Genomic DNA, 22,534 nt, shown 5'->3' on the forward strand with positions numbered 1-22,534 from the left:
TAGTATAATGAAACAGCAGTGTAATCAGTAATATAAGTGAAACAATCACAAACACCCAGGCTTTAAGAAAATTAAATAAATATATCCAGAAATTGACAGGCCAGTGCCTTACACACTGGATTACGAGGGCCGTCTTAATACTACGCAGAAACTCTTGACCCTTTACCATTCGTTTGAGAACTTCAACATTATTTTGTCACTCGGTCAGTCCAAGGAGTTTTGAGCATGCATAATATACAAATACATTTTATTATTACAACACAATTTTCTTATAAATAATATCAGATACTGCATATCAGATAGGTTTGTGTCCCAATATATTTATAATTACACAATAATAAACAATAATAGAGTAGTATCGTACCTGAACTTTATAATTACGAATTGAAATCCAATATATGTCCGGTATCACACTGTCTTTATCTATAGGAAGTAACTTAACAAGTTTATTAACTTCAGTCTGAGTTCTATGAATATTTAGGTATATATGCCGACAGCACTACCCAATGTTTTAGAAAAAGTCTCTTAAAATGTAATCCATGTTCTTTATTCGTACGTCGTATAAAATCCATTATGTGTTCAAAAAAGAAACAGCATCTGTCAGATGAATAAATCCACGATACAAAAGAATCTCGTTCTTTTGTTTTTATTCAGTCTTCAGAAACAGCTGATATTTTTTCCTCAAGTTAAAAACGTTCCAATTTTAAAACGTTATGTAATAAAAATATAATCACTAATATCTTACATTGCCTATGGTTTGGTATAATGCTCCGGATTTTCATTCTTTATGATTCATATACCTAGGTATTATTTTTACCTACTAACGTATTTTTAATTATCATAATAAATTAATGTGTATTACTTCATTTTAATATTATTATTAATATTAATTCTTCTGCCTAACAATACCAAGCTTAGTTCAGCGAACGGTATCGTAGGTTACGGAGATATCGGCAAGCATGTCAAAAAGAGAGAGATAATTTTGATATCTTCGGCGGAAAGTAAAAACAACACATCTCCATTGGGCATTATATCTCAAGTAACTGCCCCCCGAAAACATATTCTGTAGTATAATAAATCAGCGGCTGTACAACTTTTGGTATAAATTTATTTACTTATTAATTTTTATAGTACACCGGCCGTTCTTAATCTTACCCAAGTGACATAATATCAAAACGAAGACTGCAAAAAAACACATAGGAAAGGAACTACACACATAATAAAATGTGTATATAAGATTATAACGCATAGAATGAATATAGTTATAGCGAAGAAATATTATAAAAAAAATGTGAACCTAAAAAGTTTTAAATATACCTCGATGGAATCATAAAACCTCCTTGTATAACCACAAGTATTTCAGAACGATTTTAATATATTGTTTGAAATGGTTATTATACAAAAATTAATATCCTGCTAGTCGGCAGTATTATTTGTAAATAATAATAATAAAATGGCGCACTGTTTTAAAGTTTGACTTTAATTAGTTAGCTACGTACTGTTATTTGTAATTTTATCTGATTTTTCATTTAAGCATTGATGCGAAACGTTTATTAAAGGCGTTTTCATCTCCGTTCTGCTCTTTAAAATATATTTCAGGCCATACCAAGTGTAAAGTTGCTACACACAAATTTAACATATTATATTGTAATTCCTCCAAATCACATATCACCATATAATAATCACATATATAGTATCACATTTGAATCTAGCGTAACACGAGACCCAATCCTTGATGTGAAGCATCATCAGTTTTTTTCGCCTGGTAGCGTCTCCGGAGAAGATCCTCAAGAATAAAGTTTTAACTTATTTTACTGTAACTCATCCTAACAAGAAGTACCCGTGGGAGAGAGGACCACGGTGAACTAACAAAAAATAAATGAAAAATAATTAATTTGATATATTTATATTTTCAGCCGGGCTCGATCCACTGCTGGATGAAGGCCTCCCCCAGCTCCCTTCACTCTTCTCGGTTCCTTGCTTTTCTCTGCCACGTACTTCCACCAAACAACATTCATCAATCCAACCTTCAAGTTCAAGTTCATCAATCCAACGGGATTTGGGGCGCCCCTGTGGCCGCTTAGTGCCCCTCGGGTACCACTCAATGACTGTATTCGTCCAGCGGTTGTCCGTTCGCAGTGTCTTCTGCGGTCCTTACGCGTTATGCCCAACATGTACCTTTCCATGCCACGTTGCGCAACTCAAAATTTTTGGATCTCTCGTGTGTTGAGGGTCCATGTAAGATATTACTTAAGCGCCCGAATGCACTCCATGCTACTAGCTTGGCTCTTCGAGCAACCTCGTCATCTATGCCGCCATCTACAGACATTTGCTGTCCGAGGTAGACATAGCTGTTGATCCTCTCGATTTGATTGCCGTTGATGAAGATCGCTTTTGGATCAGCGAAGTGGTTTATCATTACTTTTGTCTTTGATATACTTACCTATATATATATATATATATTACAAAATACAAAGCTAAAACAATACTGGCAGACGAAGAAACTATATAAAGGAATCTTCAAAAAAAAAACAATAAAGTTGGCGACCAAGTCGCACGGCTCCGATGGGCCCAACGACTGATTTGAGCATCATCATTAGCCTTAGTAACTTTTATATAATGTAGCCTCTCTCTTCATATTTTTTCCTCAACACCTATGCATGAAGATCTTCGCCCAGAAGTGGTTTGACAATTAATTATTAATGGACATCTTAAAACATATTAGACAATCTCATTTTGTTCGACTTTGTGTTACTACCTGGACTCTGGAGTATCGACTAGCAATAGAATTGTTCTCTTCGATCATTGGCCTCAAACTATTGTCGTTGCCGAAATGGCAATGGGTTGTAATCTTTATGTAACTGAATAAATTAATGTCGTCATAGAGTGATATGCAAAAAAACACTCAACGACCACGGGAGCATCCTGAATCCCGCTGGATAGACAAATAATTGAAAAATATTGCGAAAACTTTGTACATGGTACTGACAAGTTGAAATCCTAGAAAAATCTTTGTAAGAAGTTATAAATTCAGCAGTGAATGGGCCCCACTGACGATGATACACTGGATGGGTTTATCCATTCCCGAATCTTTTCAAGAGATTTTTTATTATACTAATATTTTTAATCTATCTATTCTTTATTTTTTCTCTACTTTATTATAAATTTCTTGTGAAAAAGATGCTTTTGCTTCATATTACACCTCGCATCACAATATTCTGATAAAAAACATTATTAAATTTTATTTATAGTGAAATTTTCATAAAATGTACGGAATATAAACTATTTTTCATTGCAACATCGTCAATTTACAAATAATTCAAATAGTTTTTTTCCAGAGGGTTGGAGCGGACTGTTTTTTGAGTTGCTCCGCTCCAGCTCCGCTCCGGGACCTAATACTTGAACCAGGGTCTGCTCTGCTCCGGGTAAAATGTTGTAATAGGTATATATGTACAAATCTTATTTTTTCAAAATAAGTACCTAGAGTTAAAGCAAGGTTTATTATTCGTCATTTCCATTATTTAAAAAGTGAGGTTATTTATTACACGGCAGTGTTGCCGTATTTCAAATAATAATTAAAATATAATATTTTCATTGGATTTTAGGACGAAAATTTAATAATAATAACAAAACATCCGGAGCAGTGGAGCACTACACATTTTTGGTGCTCCGGGTAAACCCCCATTGCTCCACTGCTCCGTGCTCCTGCTCCGAGCTCCGCTCCAACGCTCTGGTTATTTCATTCGCTTTCAGAGTAGAGGATCGTAGGTTTTTGCAATATTTTCTTTTCGTAAAAGAGTTTCTTTATTTAAACTTAAATTAATTTAATAATAACAAGACGGTTATGTAAAGACTATTATATGATTTAAACATCCTTATAAAGCCTTCGAACTCAGTCACTGTATATTTTTTTATATACGACGGAAAGCGTGTATGTATATCCATAACATTGATATAAGTGAAAAAATGAGGTTATACATAATTTTTAAGTGAATATAACATATCTATATTAAGACCATGAATAATTATAAAATCTCTTTGATACATTTGAGGTAACTTATAAAGTTGCATTCTAATGATTGTCATAATAATACAAATAGCATGTGCTAATTAGATGAGACTTTATAATGAAACGCACATTTTACAACCTTTTTTTAATTGTTTTAATTTTTGTATTTATGATACGTTAATTAAAATCCTTTTTTTAATGCAAGAAGTTTTACAATACATGATTCACTTGTATGAGGCTATAACAAGTTACCTACCTAAAGACATTCATGACGACAATTATTGAAATCAACTGTGTTTTGAAGATAATGATATTATTGATTCATTGAATCTAAATTCATTCTTAATTCAAACCTAAATTCATTTTTAAAACTATTTACATACTTACTACATTTCTTCAAATATATCCACCGGTCCCCTGTACGAATGCCTCAAGAGTACCTACGTAAAACGGCGACCACATTACCTTGTTGGATGTATATGTTTATTCTCTTTATCAGGTTGTCAGTTGGACAACACTCGCCTGTTTTATCCAGAGCGTTGGAGCGGAGCTTGGATCAGGAGCACGGATCAGGAGCATGGAGCAATGGAGCAATGTGATTTTACCCGAAGCAGGAGCGGAGCCGGAGCACGGAAAATATGTAATGCTCCACTGTTCCGGATGTTTTTTATTATTATTAAATTTTCGTCCTAAAATCCAATGAAAATAGTAGGTATATTTTGACACTATGGAATACTGGAATTATTTGAAATATGGCAACACTGCCGAGTGATAATAACCTGACTTTTTTGACAGAAGATGCAAATAATGAGAGACAATTTGCTGTTGGAAATTTTGTTTAATAGAATTAATAATGAAACTGACGATTATTTCAAAACTGCCTATTTTTTTTATTTTTTTTTAACATTTGTATACATATAATACTTATTAAAACTTTTTGCCCGGAGCGGAGCAACTCAAAAAAGGGTCTGCTCCAACGCTCTGGTTTTATCAGTGAATGTATTGTTTTAAATTTCAAGCTTCATATTCTGCCGCTAGGTGTTCCTACTAGGCAGAACATTCCCCGTTATAATAATTTCAAATGTTGCATCTTGAGTGTTTATAAACAAAAAAAAAACCATTCATAAAATCCTTAAACAGTTTGCTCCACCGTGCAAAGAACGGGCCCTATCACGTATTGTATTACGTGAAGGTAACTTTCAAAACTATAATAATAGTAAAATTATTATTTATCCATTGAATAGATTATTTAGTTACCTACAATACAATATGATATGAATTTTCATCCCCGCGAATGTTCCTTTTATTCTAGGAGGGTGAGAAGCATTTATAATGCCAACCTTGTTTCTTGTACCATAATAAAAACCTATTTTAAAATCAACCTGGTAGTTTTTCGCATCCTTACAAAATGCAACTCCACAAATTATTGTTAATGTCTGGCCAAGAATGGTGAACATACCCCTGTTCTAAAAAAAACAATATAATAGTAGATGGCGGTTGTTTTTTTAAGTATTATGTGCCGGCTAGACGGCAGCGACTTGCCTGTGCGGTATAACGACTTGCCTACGGGGTATAAAAATACGGAACACTTTTTCGCGTACAGTCTATACACACGGGCTTCCCGATACAAACCGGTTTGCACAGGTAAGCTTGTCGTAAAGCATGAGCGTCTAGCCGGCGCTTTAAACTTTTTAATACCTTTTTTCACTACCTACTGAAGTTTTTCTTAAATATCATTTTTGACATGTGTTATGCATCTTTCCCAGCAGCGTGTTAATTTAAAATCGGGTTTATCTGTTAAAATTAGAGGTTATTTTGCGTCCTCGTGCTAGCACATGTCAAGGGTTCACCACCGATGATTTAGGTTCACTCATCCACAACATGAGGTCAGTCTTCGTAAGTACTACAGGGTACACAATATCATAGATCTGTAGTGAAAATTACCATCTCATCGATTGGTTGTCATTCAAGGTTATCTATAACTATAATCCAGGCTATTTTATTACATAATATTATACAAGAATCTTTATTTTATTTCCCGTATAGTTTAAATATTATTTTACATGTAATATGTAATTATTTTGATATGCCATTTCTCATAATCTTCCTTCGTTGATATTTTTACTATATACCTACATACTTTTTGAAGTAAAACTTATTCAGCTACTGTAGCGTAAAATTAAATTGCTTGAAGGAAAGAAGTGTTCGACCAAAATTTGTCACAAAATATCGTTGATCAATTCTAAAGTGAAACTTTTAAACACAAAGACAAATTTTAAACATACAGCATTCAAAACAAGACGCAAAATCAATATTTATTGATCATAACTATGCATGTGTACATGCAATATTCATTGATCATAACTATGCATGCGATACTATGCATGTGTAAGTGTGTATGGATTTATTGCCATCTACTGATCCTGAAATCCAAAAATTCTGATGTTTGCGTACATGTTGTTTGTGCTGCGCGGTGTAGTTCGTATTTTTTCCGGAAGTTCACCATTATCGTTCTACTGCGCATGCGCACATATCGCGTCAGTTGCAACAATCGCGTAAAAATTCAGAAGCAGCATCACTTTTTTGATTCATGCATACAGTCTTACAACTTACACGATAATACATATTTACATTTACATTCTATTGTTATGGTCGCGCCAATACGTACCTACTGCCAATAGTATTCAGCAGTATATAATCCATGCATTTGTAAACGAACTATAAAAGATTTTTTTTTCGGTGTGTGACGAAAATGGTTTCATAAGGCTCAAAAACACAAACAATTTGTTATATGATATTGAATGCTCTTCCGGATGTTATGTGATTTCACCATAAAAACACCAAAGCAAATTACAATTGGACGGGTGTTTCTTCTTTGGTTTTTACTGATACCTTTAACTGGGCTTTGACATATTTCAAATGTTTAATTTTTACCTTAGTGATAAGTGCTGTGATTCATTGTTATGTTCTCTCAATCCTTTCTCGTTGTATGGACGCTAAACCTAGAAATATCAAGGAGAGTTGAGGCTTTCGAAATGTGGCTGTATAGACGCATACTCAAAATTCCTTAGTCTGATCGGGTGACAAAAATGTTGACGTTCTCAATCGAATAGAAAAGGATCGAGAAGTTCTGCGTTGTACCAAAACCATTAAATTACAGTATACCTCGACCACATTATGAGAGGACAGCATTCCCCAACATGTCATTCAAAGAAAAATCAACGATATAACAGAGAACGACGCCGCATTTTGTGACTTATTAACGTCCGGGATTGATACGAATGAAACTACAGCTAATTGTTCCATATAGCAAATGATAAGGCAAAGATCACCCTCATAGTGGCAAATCTCTGTTAGGGGATGACACGATCAGAAGAAGACTATGATTTACTTACACCTCACATACCATAAACATTATTTTTTCTAGTTTACAATATTATATCGCAATTAATATAGGAAAATTAATTGTATCAAATTTTTTTTATACAGATTACCTACGCAGTCTATACATTGACATTTTTTTATTGTCTTACTCAAAGCAATGAAAATAACTAAGTAAAAATAAGTCTTTAGTAAGCTTATTTCGCTAAGAAATGCACTTTGCATTTTAAACGGCTCGGAATTAAATTTAACGCACAGAATTAAAAGGGATTTTTTTTAAAAGCCTCCCTCCCATGAGGCTTCTGAGACGCTTTTATAATATATTTTTGCAATTATAAAGATAAGACACTCCTGCGTCATATTAAATAGCTGAATGCGATTAAGAGATATTAAAAAACATTCTGGAATTTATTTTAATATTTTAACCAATGATATCTTTAAATAAAGCAAATTTGTTTTAACATAGATATAAAATAATAAAATACGTTTTCCTCAAACAAATATAAATTCATCATCGTATTTCATTTCATTTCATTTAAAAATTCTTGTAAGTACCACGCGTAAATTTACTTTGAGGTTTTGGTACATCAAGCCCTATTTACGTATTAAAATATAGCTAGAATCAATTATTCAAAACACAGAAGAAAACAGTTAGGTGCTTTATGATGTTAAAATTCTTCATACCCCTCTACTATTTTATTTTGAGCGTGTCTCCTCCGCGTGTCAGATGTGTCGCAAATCTATGACCCTGACTGGTAAACATCCTAAGTTCTGATTCTAAGCTGCCTCGAAGTCTATGAAGTCTAAGTCGATGATTGACCATTTAAACGTAATCAATTAATTTGTTAATATTTTCAAGATACTTAGCGATTAGTTCATATGTATGGTACAAGTACAAGTCGGTTTACGAGAAGCCAGGCAGGAACCGCGCTCATTTCCATACGTCGATTTTGGCAAAATCCATGAATTCAAGAATGAAAACTTAACCTTACCTATCAAAATAATCCAGTATATCGGCTATTTTCAAAATTTGTTTGCCGCTGACTTCCTTTAAACCGACAAGAACCATAAGTATTTATGAAATTGGATAATCACTAATTAATTTGTTAATGTCTACTTTTATTTATTTATGTTTGTAGTGGTCAATGACTTCGTGCCTTCTTAGCATGATTTCAACATTGTAAGAATTAGCAAATCATTTAAACTATCGCACAATAGTCGCATCTACAGTCAGCAGACTGTCCCGGAAAAGAGATTGCTCCAAAATGTGTCGCCTGCCACCGCCATAAACGTCAAAATGATCATCCGACTCACAGTACTTCTTGCCCAGCTCGTCTGCATGCGGAGGAACGAGAACGGGCAATGACAGACTATGAATTAAAATGATTTGCTTTGCTCAACTAAATGTGGGCAAGGGAAAGGTCAGTACACTGGAGTTGGAGACCTTAATGCTCAAGAAAGGCCTGGATGTAGCGCTTGTGCAAGAGCCATATCGCTGGTGCTCTAAAATGGGGTTTGGTTCCGGCCGTGTCGTCAGTGCCTCCCCTTCATCCAAAGCCTGTATCTTTGTTGCTGACCCTCAGTTAGGGGTACTCCACCTCTCTCACCTTTCAAATGAATATATTGCGTGTGCTGAAATTACCGCCCCTGGAGGGAGTGCAGTTATAGCAATCTCAATGTATTTCAACTATATGAGTCCGACGGAAGAAATGGCCATGCTGCTAGATGCAATACTCCGCGATATCAGCGACAGAGACGTCGTCATCGGTGCCGACGCTAACTCGCAATCTCCACTTTGGGCACCTGTTGACCATCCCACGGGTGACGGCGAATATATCGAAAAACTGATAGCAGAGCGCGATCTCTCGATTATCAACAACGCTAACAGCCCGCCTACTTTCGTAACGAGGCGAGGGAGTTCTCATATTGACATTACGCTGGTGTCTGGCCGAACCCTCAGTCGAATCAGTGACTGGCGGGTGGAAGAAGACTCCTCCATTAGCGATCACAAATTGTTAACATTTACGCTTGATATGTGCTCCACACCGGTTGGTGTATCTGTCGCATCCCCAGGACTTGAACGACGATTTCGATCGAAACATGGGGACTGGGAAAATTTCGAAAGTATCATCACTAGAAAACTAGATAGAGCTTCCAGGAAACCTCTTCCCAATGCTCATATGGCCGCTTCACGACTGTCTGACATCATTCTTAGTGCTGCAGAATCCCTTTTGGGTCGTTGCAATTCCAAACCTCCAGGCCTACCAGCCTGGTGGACGGAACACATCTCTGATCTCTTAGCACTCAACAAAAAATCTAGGCGGCGACTCCAATCTGCGCACCGCTCCAGACTACCACCGCATACCATTGAACTGCTGGTTTCAGCACACAGATGTACCAGACGTAAATACAAGGACGCCATTTTCCAAGCAAAAAAGGATCACTGGCGCGACTTTGTCACTACTGAGGGTGGCTCGGACCCCTGGGGTCCACCGTATCGCGCGATTAAGATTGGACTTCGCCCAACCAAGATCGTTAGTGGCATTGAGCGACCTCTAGGTCGTGGATTCACCACTACGCAGCTTGAAACAGCCACGCTATTACTTGATGCCCTCATACCACAGGATGATCCTTCCACGGATGATACGATTCTTCAGCAAGCCCGTTTTGTATCAGCGCTCCCATACCAAGTCACCTCTTCGCCATTGCCATCCGAGCATGAAATTGGTGGCATTTTTCAAAGCCTTCTCGCTGGGAAAGCATCTGGCCATGATTGTATTGACAATTTGATGGCCAAGCATGTTTGGGCTGTTGCAGCGCCAGAAATAACGTCTCTTTTTTCCGAATGCTTTTCCATTGGTATTTTTCCGGATTGCTGGAAAAAGGGAATACTTAGGATAATCCCTAAAGCCGGTAGCCGCCCTCCCTCTGACCCTAAGGCCTACCGCCCTCTGAGACTCTTGCCTACATTCAGCAAGGTACTGGAGCGTCTTTTGTGCACACGACTTGAGACTCACCTCGCAGAGACTGCACCACTTTCCCCGAACCAATATGGTTTCAAGCCGGGTAAATCCACTGAGGATGCGATTCGAAAAGTTATCAACTACACTGAAACAGCAACAAGTAAATACGTACTAGGCATTCTTTTAGACATAGCGGGTGCCTTCGACAGTGCTTCCTGGCCATTAATATTGTGTAAACTTCGATTAAAACGTGTACCGGGAGACATATATGCACTAATCCAAAATTATTTCAGTGACATATCTATATTATATGATACTGGCAATACAATAATATCTAGGAAATCCACAATGGGGTGTCCCCAGGGATCAGTTCTTGGACCCCTTCTATGGAATATCCTTTTTGATGACCTCCTGTCGATCACGCTTCCAAACGACTGTAGTATTATTGCCTATGCGGATGACGCGCTTCCCCTTGTGAGTGCGAACAGCCGCAATGGTCTTGAGCTAGCAGCTAACGAGGCATTGGAAACCATTATGACCTGGGGTTTTACTAACAAACTCACTTTTGCTCCGCATAAAACAGAATCCATCCTCCTCAAGGGAGCAGCCAACCTCACTTCAAGGTCGCCCACCATCCGTATGGGTAGTACTTTAGTTAAAGTCAAAGATAAGGTTACATATCTAGGCATTTTATTGGATGACAAATTATCATTTATGCACCACGCCAAAACTTCGGTGGCTAAAGCCAAAGCAGCTTACCATCGGGTCTCCTGGCTTACTGGAAGTAATTGGGGTCTTAAGTTCAGATCTCTTAAAATAGCTTATGATGCAATCTTTATGAGTATCGCTGGATATGCCGCCAGCACGTGGTATCATAAATGTAAGTTATTGTCCATCCGGAAAACTCTTCTCAGCGGTCAACGCTCAGCATTACTTGCCCTCACTAAGGCTTATAAGACGACCTCTACCAACGCGTTGCCTGTCCTTGCTGGAGTGCTTCCGTTAGACCTGCGCATTCAGGTCCGTGGTGCCACGACCGCCTTGCTTGGGGGTCTGGGGGCGGAGGTTGGCGGTATCTCTATATCGCCGCCTTTAGGTCTTGGATCCATGAGCCGGTGCGCTCGAAAAGTTATTGTACGCGACCTGGCGTATGACACGGCGCTGCATGTGTGGCAGGGGCGATGGACCACTTCTTCCAAGGGCAGACAAACGCACTTGTTCTTTCCTAATATTAAGTGGCGCATGGAGATAACCAGATTGACTCCAGACCATTGGACTTCTCAGTTCTTAACCGGACACGGTGGTTTTGCCTCTAAGTTCTGTCAGCTTGGCCTAATAGAATCTCCGACTTGCTTATGTGGCGAATTGCAGGATGCCGATCACATCCTCTGGGAGTGTCCCTATATGTCGGTTGAAAGGGAAGAGTTTCTCAAGTCGGTCCGACCCTCAGTTGGACCGGTCGTCCATTGCGACTTGGTATCTACGAGGGAAAATTTCTCAGCTTTTAAAAAGTTTGCGGCATTACACGGCAAGCGAGAAGGTCTTTTCTCATCGAGAATTGACCGTAATACATTATATGGAATTAGGGATCATGCACACTCTAGTGCACGCCAAACAAGGTCTTGGGAAGTTGCTCCTGGGACACTTTCGGCACAAATTTGAACAGCGCCTATCGTTCGTTACGCCACGGTATACGCCTGCATAACGGGTGTGGAGACGTGGCGGGTGGTGGAGGGAAAAGCAAGTCAGCATGTTCTAAACGCGTGACATCGAAGTGCAATAATGCAGAGGCCAGCAGATTCCTCAATTGCAAACTTCATCAGCAATGACTCGCAATTTACCGAATATTCATGCATATAATTAGCAGGTTATAGTTGAATAGTTGCTCGGTCTAAATACCTATTAGTATCTATCATAGTCTCCGTTCGAACAGTAAGCTTCGTGTAAGTCGCTCCAGTCCCACGAGTTCGGACTTCAGGACAATATTATAAGTATTATAACATAACGCTCTTGTAACATACCTACTCTTGTGCCGACTGCAGATGAAACTCGCTCCTGCATCCATCGGAGCAACCACCACCAAATATTGACTTCTCATCTCTCATCCTGACGACTCTCCATCTACACCTCCTGGTCAACCCCAAACACAGCGGTCTCGTCCCTCCAACAACGAGACTCGCAAAATGTTTAATATTAAAATAAAATGAACATACAACCAGTGCCGTATTTAATGCCGTTAATGGGACTATAGTACAGGCCCCCTAAATTGGTAGTGGTCCCGAGATGAGAAAAATAAAATTTAAAAACATTTAAGTATCAAAAACCTTGAGAAAAACGAAACAATTGCCTATGTGCACAGACAGTAACGTTGCTTGATCCGAAAGCTCGACCAAAGCAGATAGATATTTTTTTTATAAAATTCACTATTATTGACAGTTGATTGCATAAAAATTTGCCACCAATACACACAAATATGAATATTAGATGCCACCGTAGTGTTCAGACGTTGACACTCAAAAATCATCAATAATTTCACACACATCAACTAAAATGTTTGTTGTAGAAAAATATTAGATACGAGTATCATACAGCAATTGCCAACACTCCGAAGAGCGTATGTCCAGCCCTGCACACAATAAAAAATATAAAATACTACGCCTACTTACAGCTTTAGGATAAGATTTTTTAAATATCTATTAGGTACCTCAAAAGAAAATTATATTTTTTAACCAAACGCCTCCATATTAGCATAGTAACTAAATTCTAACGACACACAAAAACTTCGGAAAACTCAAAGAGATTTTTTGTTGTTTTTTAATGATCCAATTTCAATATAGCAACATACTTTAGGATCAAATTAATGGTCCATGTAGGTAGGTATATATTCCATGTACGTATTCTATCTGATAATGCAATCGTTTTTCAGGCTGTGCGAAAAAATAAAAAAAATAAAAATACTGCCATCTGTCTAAACGCTATTAAATTATTATGACAAATAGTCCGCGATTAATCAGCAAAAAAGCGATGAGGCTTTTACCTAAATTATAAATGCGTCCATTTCCGCTGCAAAATGGCGTACCTACGTAGGATCTGGAAACGGGGCTGTCATAATTTTACATTTTGTAAATTAATTTAATATCAATTATACCTAAATTTTACTTACGATTTACGACTGAGAATATTGTACACGTTTATCCATGGATAAAAAGGATATCTACCACATTATGCATAATAAGAAACTTTTCTCATGATAATAGGTAATATTATTAGCTAACTATTTATCTATCAATAATATTATACAGCTCCGATAAGCCCGATCAAAACATAGTTTTGTCTTTACTGTTTCGATTGCAAAATAAAAAGGGAGACAATTATTAATGTATTCACACCGCAATCCCAAATATAATATATTTATAACGAGAAACTTGTGTGTTTCGTCGACGTCCATCATAAGTGAACTATAATAATGACCAAGTGCAAATCAAACGATTTAAACGTATTAAAATTATAAGTAAATAATACCTAATCATCACAATTATACGTGCTCCAACAACCCCATCCCCTATCCTGGGTCAACACCCTCCGGTTGCCTACGCTGGCATCATCTGACCATTCTGACCACCGGAGTCTGGGCCTGCCAACTGACCTCCGACCAGTGTTGCCATCTTTTAGTCACCGAATTTACGCGTAGCATATTTATATTTCACCAGAAAATAATAGTACCTACGCGTTGTTGAAAATGTTGGTATAGGTTTTTTGCTCACCTAAAAAACGGAGAATTTGAGATATTCCGAGACCCCTTTTTATTTAGGTAGGTACCTCTTCCGACCAAAAACGCTTAGCGACGAATTCAAGATATTTCATTTTAAACTAAAGTCAAGGGCCTGTTTACGTTTATAGAGAATTTTTTTCCAGGTTCTCCAAATTTCTTTATATTGCGAAATTATAGTACTCTGAGCCAATTTATAGTACGGAAATATCGAAACTTTGGTACTTTTTGCGTATTTTTTCCGATATTCAAAATTATAGTATTTTGAGCGTACTATGCCTGTTTTATATCGTACATAGTACGCAAATGTAAATTATATTACAAATACTATAATTATAGTACAGTTGGCAACACTGCCTTCGACTGTCCAGTCTGGTATCTAGGATTCCCCTCCGCGATCGAACACTGTCCATTCTTGCTAAATGGTCTGCCCATCGGAGCCTGCGAAGTTTAACGAATACGGAAAAACTTGGAAAAGGATGAAGAGCTCCATGTGATGCATAATACGCCATTCTTCGCCGTCTAGTATGGGTTTATATATCTTACGTAGCACCTTCCTCACGAATGTAGGAGAGTTCAACACTCCGACCCGTAGGTGTCAGTAGGTATTGGTCGAATTTGTTGTACGACGTGAGAGGATGTGAGACTTCAACTGATTCTGTAGACTCAAGTAGCACCCGTTCGCTGCTATAACTCTCTGTTTTATTTCCTCATTTATAATATTCTTGTTGGTTCCCAACGAACCGAGGTAAATAAAACTGTCGAGACACTCGAAGAAGTAGTCGATGATTCGGAGATCTGAGGGATTATTTACTTGGTTGATCAGAATGGGCGCTTACATAATTATACAAACGGTACCTAATACATTTTATAAAATATTTAAACAAATATTTTGTGATTACTTAACTATTTCTTTTATTCAACGAATAATTCACAAGATTTTAAGAGTGTACCATTCTTAATATTGACCATACATAATTTTGAAAACACTCATGAGAAAATATAGCCAATAAAAAAACCCGGAAAAACACCCGGGAGGATCGAACCTGCGTCTCTTGTGTATCCTGCCCTGTGCATTACCACTATACCACGACTGCCATGCTTAATTGCGACAAATTTTAACTATTGGCCTTTTTTTAATACCTGCTCATAAGCGCTCTCCAAATTGATTCTAAATTTCCAGCTGGATGTCTTACTTTTTTTTTTAAAACGAAGAAACATCGCAGTATTTGAAGACCTGTCTCTGCGTAGCAAACATGTTTAATGAATAAAACAGAATATGATTCAATTGACAGATTGGTAATTATTTCTATCATAACAAAATATGTATATCGAATGCTATCTTGAAAAGAGCCAGCTACACTTATTTTGCCGAAAGGGAAGGAATGTGAAATGAAAATTCGTCACGAATACCACATAACATATCATCTATTCAATACACAAGACTGCTATCGGCAGCTATCGAGGGTAGTTTTTCATATGTTTTGTATCGAATTAGTATAATTATTGTTACAATAAGTAAGTTAGCCGTTTACACAGTTAAAACTGTCTATCTCGCTCTAAAATTTAGCATTCCCAAGAGAGGTGCTATTAAAACATAGCACTTATTGTAACAATTACAACAAACTTATTGTAATCATTTATTATAAACAATGCTAATGAAGTTTCCCGTCAGATCAAAACAAATGTTCATATTATGTAGGTATTTATTATTGAAATCTTTCTTCGGTATGTGAACAAGACGATCTCTTAGTCCTGAACTTTTTATGATTTTCTTAAATTAATAGGTTTGTGGTTTTTGTAATTTTGGGATTTTGTTCGAATCGTCTCAAATGGCGTCATCCTTATACCACGTATAAAATATGCCACACACAAAATTTGCCGCGTGCCACTGGATTAACAAACGCACACATTAATTAACGCATAAATAAATTGAAGCGTTCGCAGGGTGTCAGTTCGAAAAAAGCCGGCCATTTTAATGCGGAGATATTATTATGAATTTATTAATTGTATTGGCCCGGTAAACGGACAAAAAAGGAAACGCTATAGAGAATTAATATTTTATCTGTCATCATTTGTATACAATCAAGCTTTTAGAGAATTTTTTTTACATACCTAGACCTAGGTACCTACTTTAGCTTTTGTCAACTATTTCCGACCATGCCCGATCCTAATAAGATCATCATATTATGGACCTCCGCAGAGTGGAGGTTTGTATTATAACAGATTTTTGTTTTTACGAGAAATGGATGTCAGCCACTTGCTCAACCTATTAGGTCCATACTCTGACCAGTGGCGCACCCAGGATGTAATATTGGGGGGGCCCAAGGAGGAGAATGTAAATTAGTCCCATAGGCTCTTTTTCTTCTTCACATCATAATTTCTCGTTGTCTATTCCACTCGGTGTACCTACACCATGGTCCCCACATCCTGAAACGGGCCCTCTTTGGCGGCCCTCCTACCTACCATTAAGATTAAAGGCAGTGTGAAACGCTACATTAACGTTTTTCAAATTGTGTTTTAGTTTAAATTAAGGGTACTTATACAGTGAATTATTGGCAATTTTCAATACATCCACTTTAATAATGGAGCTGTCGAGTATCGACTAATAATAATCAAAAAATATATTGCACAATTATATAAGTAATTAAAAATGTTCATGGCCATGAAGTATAATAGCCCCGCAGGCGACTTTTTTACTATTAAAGTTAATTTATGATGTGTGTTTATCTCACTTATCTGGTCAACCCGACACGCCGGGCTCCCCACAACCCGGGCCCCCAGGCTAGAGCCCTGTCAGCCCTCCCCAGCCATGACCTACACCACTCCGGAATTCGGGTGGACACCGAGAATTTTTTGACAGTTCCATTAGGCATTGGGTTTCTAAAAAATCCTGAGATTAGTGTTTCGAAATTTTTGTGTTAGAAATTAAAATCTAAGAAATTGTTCTAAAAAGGGTGCTGGAGAATTTCAAATCACTTTTTTGCCAGTGTTTTTATTTGTCTAAGCCCAAATGTTTATTGGCTTTTAATTTCAATGGTTAAAATCATTCTGATAATTTTCATGTTTAGGGGGTATCAGGGCCCCTTGCCCCCTCCCCTGGGTGCGCCACTGTAACCACCTCACTTCAGTGTGAAAAAGCAGACATTCGTACTTAGCTTCCATAGAAATGCAAAGTTTTTTTTAAATGCCTGTTTTTAAAGGTCTGGATTTGATGAAATTTACCATATTGGTCTAGTACAGGTTTTAGCACTGCGGTAATGTTTTCGAAACTATAGATTCCCTGTGTAAATAAAACAGTGCGTAGATATGATGTTAGGGTTTCTTGTCTTTGCGAGGGTAACAAATCCTTTAAATGAGCCTAACATTGACATTGAACACCATCCATACAAATTCCTCCATGATATTTTAGATTGTTCTAAATATGAAGAAATAGAATCAAAAACATCTTGTCATGTCGTACCCTCGGTGAGTTCTTTGCAGCATAGATATTGATCCACTATTTTGTTTTCATTTATGAAACGAAACCTGTGAGGCCAACGGTAGACGCGTGCGATCGATTCGGCAACATCGAAATCACATAAGATCTTTCATCGGCTTTCATAATTTCACGAAGGACTTTTTCGATTTTCGCTATTTCGCGGATTTTTCTGCTTTTATCATTATTTTCGTGGTGCACTTGGAACAATCCAGGTTAAGAACCACTGGTCTAGGGCCACAATATTTATGCTGAATTCCACCGAAAAAAATGTTTTTTTTTAAATTTACACCACAACCGACTGTGGTGGGCATGCCCCCCACATCATGAATGTTTGGCGGGCCCCCTTACCTGGGAATGTGATGTTCTACAGTAGTGTTCCCAAATGGTATTCCGTGGATTTATCTATATTGTTAAATAATTCCCTTGAATTCTTGATTTGTCGGACCTCATATCATATTATCGATCGTTATCATACTATGAACCACTGGTCGCGACCCCCTCTTGTGGTAGCCAAGTAGCATTCGACCCTTCGATATTGGATAAATAACATTTTTCTATAAACACTAAAAATAATTGTAATATAAAATGATATACGTGAATTATTATCATGTAGTTACGTATATTATATATAGTTGCGCCACTGACTCTGACTCATACACAAATTGAATAACAATATGTGTACTTGTCAGACCCAGGACTCGAACCTGGGACCCACGATGCTATAGGCCGATACTTAAGCCGCGCGGCCATCGTGCTAGTTTTGTCAACTATACTGAATACAATATAATATTTAAGACTTTCTCGGTTGTTTATAGGTAATCGAAATAGAATTTTGGGATGTCATACTCCATTCAGTACTTTTCAATAACTACATAATTTCGTGAAAATCATTTCTGTAACGTCGGGGAAGCACAAAGAAGGAAGAACACACGGCAACAGCCCAATAATCCATGTAGATACTAAACATAACCGGATAATAATGAAGGGTGTTAGTTGCAAAGGCTGACTCTCCTCTGTTCATATAGCCCACATAGTACCTATAGGTATAACAACCTGGAAAACTCGTAATAGGTACTGAGGTAGGCCCAAGGACAGTTTAGGATAGGGTAGGTAGGAAATAGTTCACTCCAAACCAACCCCCTTCCACTACACTCGGTCTTAATCAAGCGTATCGGAGAGAGCGATGAATAGCATAATCCAGGTGGACAGACCAAATCTGCTAGAATGCTACAGGATTGACACTGACAAAGGCCTTACGTCCCGCTAAATGCCGAGCGGGTTGGATCAGTCTGCGGAGAAGGCTGTCAGATGGCCAAATCACCTGGGTCACAAGAAAAAGAAGAAACTTTGGGGGAAATATTTTAGATTTTTTTATTCTTTCCGCAAGACGTAGATGTCGGAATCCTGAGAATTTCATTGACCAGACCTGGATCCGGTTCTGCTCAGGTCTATTCCGAGGCCTGTAATGATGCCTTCATTCAGTATCTTCGAATGCAATACGGTAACCAGTAAAGTTAGCAATAAATGAAGATTTTCGCTTTCATGTTTCGTTCAAATTATTACCGTTTATTATCAAACAGATTACAATATTGCATTTTTAAGTATGCGCAATAACTAGCACTACCATCGAAGTTTACAGTTTCGTGTCACGGCCTGGCTATAGTGTGCCTTGTGCGGCCTCGTGTATATAACAAATAAATAAAAGGTAGCAAATGTCACATTTCTACTCCTCAATTTATTTACGAGAACCACACAGGATCTTTTTAGAACGAACAATCAGTAGGTATTTATATGAACCATCCCGTAAAATCGCAAAGAAATAACTATATGTACCTACGTACGTTATATTGTTCCGTTTATATGTGCATGGATTTACTGCTGACAGTATGTATTATCGCGACCATAACTAGAAAATGCACGTGTAAATACGTATTATCGTGCAAGTTGCAAGCACAGATCAAAAAAGTTCAGAAGCTTCTGAATTTTCACGCGATAGTTGGAACTTGCATGACGTATGCACATACGCAGTAGAACGGTAGCAATGCCACAAAAAATGCAAACTAAGTAGGTATACCGCATAGAGCATTTTTGACGTTTACCAATTTTAATAAAATCCAGAAGAAGCTTTAAGGCGACTACCATACCTCTGACCGTCCCATCCGAAGAATATAGACTATCCGCAAGGGAAGCGAACCTAGGCCTCTGAGGGTCTCGAAGATTGGGTGAAACCAACAGAGCATCTCCCACCCGGAGCCAGTCTCGGGTACCGTACATGGAAAACCTTAAATAGACTGAGAACCATGGTAAGGCGCACTCGAGACAACACGGTGAAGTGGGGATTCTTTGATGACCAAATCTGCGAGTGCGGTGAAATGCAAAGCATGGAGCACCTTTTTTCATGCAAGGCTTGCCCAATAAGCTGCAATTTCGACGAGATCCTACAAGCCGAGGAAAATTGTGTTGCCTTCGCCAACTTCTGGAGCGACACATTGTATGTATTGAAGACCCGACACGACAAAGACGACAACCTATCAAATAGCTCCAGCGCTCGAAATGGAAAAGTTTACGAACCGGAGCGCACAACAGTTTTCTGAAGAACAATACATAGTAAGCATAGTTAGAAGACATAGTTATCAATTTTTTATGTATTTCATAAAAATAAGTATGTTAGATTTTCTCAGTGACGTCCCAAGACAAAATGCCGCCCCTAGGCAGCAGCGCCAAAATGCCGCCGCATTTTTTATCATCCTTTCATGGCTCCAATATCTAAGAAATGTGTTATATGGGTAGATTACTAACAAAATATGTACCACTACATCTAATTTAAATGCCACCTCTACTTCAATATACAATATTGCGAGTCCACGGTTTCAGATACATTTAAAAATACACCTGGCACCTTTCAAAACTAGCGAGTGACTGGCAAAAATATTTGTATAAACGAATTATTTAAGGTTGTACCTACCTATAATTCAAATATAATTCGCAAAACTACACGTGTCATTGCTGGTCATCAAGGACGTGACGTCCAATGACAACGGAAGTAAACTAGACATCGCGAACCCGAAAAAAAAATACAGTCCTGTTAAACCTTCACACATTGTGTTTGCAAACAGTGAGCTGAATTTTTTAATGGAAAGATTTTTCTGTCATTGTTATGTTTAGGGACTTATTTCTATATGTACCTAATGATTCTCTTCGATTTGCCGCGCTTCGAGTAACTGCCGCCCCCAAGCGACGCTCAATTTTCCTACCCCCACGGGACGTCACTGGATTTTCTATTATATGGCCTATCTACCTCCGAAGGTCAAATTATTTTTTCCACGAGACGGAGCGATGATTTTACCGGTTTAGGAACGGCGCATATCACTTCCCTCCATTTTGGTAAGAGATTTTCTCAACTGTCACTTTGTGTTTTGTTTTCTTTTTTATCGTCTGTATTTGGGATGAAGGTGGATAATTGACACACCGGAATTATGATGGAAGACGACGAGTTTATTTACGTTAATATTATACTATATGGTTACATTTTGAATATTTTATTTTATCTGTACGAAATTGGCGTGCTCGCGGTTTTGCTGCTTGTCGCGATCTCAGCGCCATCTTGAAAAATCATTCCCAACGGTTTTTTTTCTTGGGCGACGTTGCATATCTCCAACGGTCAAAGACAATGTTGCCGGCCGACTTTTAACATTATTTATTTTCGTAATCAGCGCTTTATTATTTGTTGGCTTTGATACCGATTCGGGCGTCTCCAGATACACAAAGACATCCCCAAATGGGGCCCATACGGGGGTGTCACAAGCGCACCTCTCCGGAAAGGCCCGAATGGGGATCGGGCCAACTAAAGGCTGATTACGATAGCGTGTGTAACTGGACAGTGCGGCGGCTTGATAAGGGGTGGTTGCGTCTCTAGACGTTGAAGGATCGAAGCCCTCCCGGTACGTCGGCGGCTGGAGAGACTCGGATGCAGCACTGTAGCATAGTGGTTCGCGGTTCCCGGGCCCACCGTAAAGCTGCTGAGAGAGGAGGGCGTCGCGCCCAGCCCTCTCAACACCCTCGGACCGTCGGCAACCGGAGAGTTTCGGATGCAGCACTACGCCGCTTTGTGGGCGTAGTGGTTCGCGGCTCCCCATGTCTACCGTACGGGCGGATGCTGAGAGAGGACGTCGCACCCAGCCTTCCCAACAGCGACCGTCTGAAAATCAGTCGATCCCTCACGAAAATGCATACCGGCGCATTACTCGACCCCCTTTTTTGCTCGCTTGCCCTGCCGCGGCTATCGAATTACACGCACTACACTGATATTATACTAATATAATATGTAGAAAACTTAATTTAATACTTAAATGGCTTTAAAGTTTATAAAAATAGTTTAAAAAATATATCAGGGCCCGAAATGGACCGGAACGCCATTCTGCCTCATACAACCGCTCCGGGTTGAAAAATTTTCCACTTCGAGCACTGAAATAACTTATTATACATCGCTTCCAAACACAAAACACTTAAAACTAACTAATCTATGATGCTAATGGCTGAGGATGCTGCTTGGCTGCTTTCCGCTGATGGAGGCTGCTTTGCTCAGCTGAAGAAGGCCGCTTTGTAGCTCTCTTCATTCTGATGCATCTGGGCCAGGGCTGATTGGGCTCAAGCGGCTGATGATGCAGGGCATTTGACGCCGTTTTCCTTCGTTGGAGCCAGGGTCTTGCCCGATACACTCGTCCGTGGGCCAAGTTCGCTGGCGGATGCAGTTGGTCGGGAGTACATCGGGAGCCATGACTTCGCAATCCGGGTGTTTCTGCTCTTTTCTTCACTGGCTTGGCTTTGGCAGCATCCTCTTTCTACTGCTTTTTTATTATAGTTTGTTGAGCGCCACCAGAGGCAAGCCTCTGGATGTTTCTTCCTCACCGTTTCCTATTCCGGTGTTTGGA

Source organism: Rhyacophila brunnea, unplaced genomic scaffold (genome assembly GCF_057557595.1).
Source record: "Rhyacophila brunnea isolate RB1 unplaced genomic scaffold, BYU_Rbru_1.0 scaffold_11, whole genome shotgun sequence".
Lineage (NCBI taxonomy): Eukaryota > Metazoa > Arthropoda > Insecta > Trichoptera > Rhyacophilidae > Rhyacophila > Rhyacophila brunnea.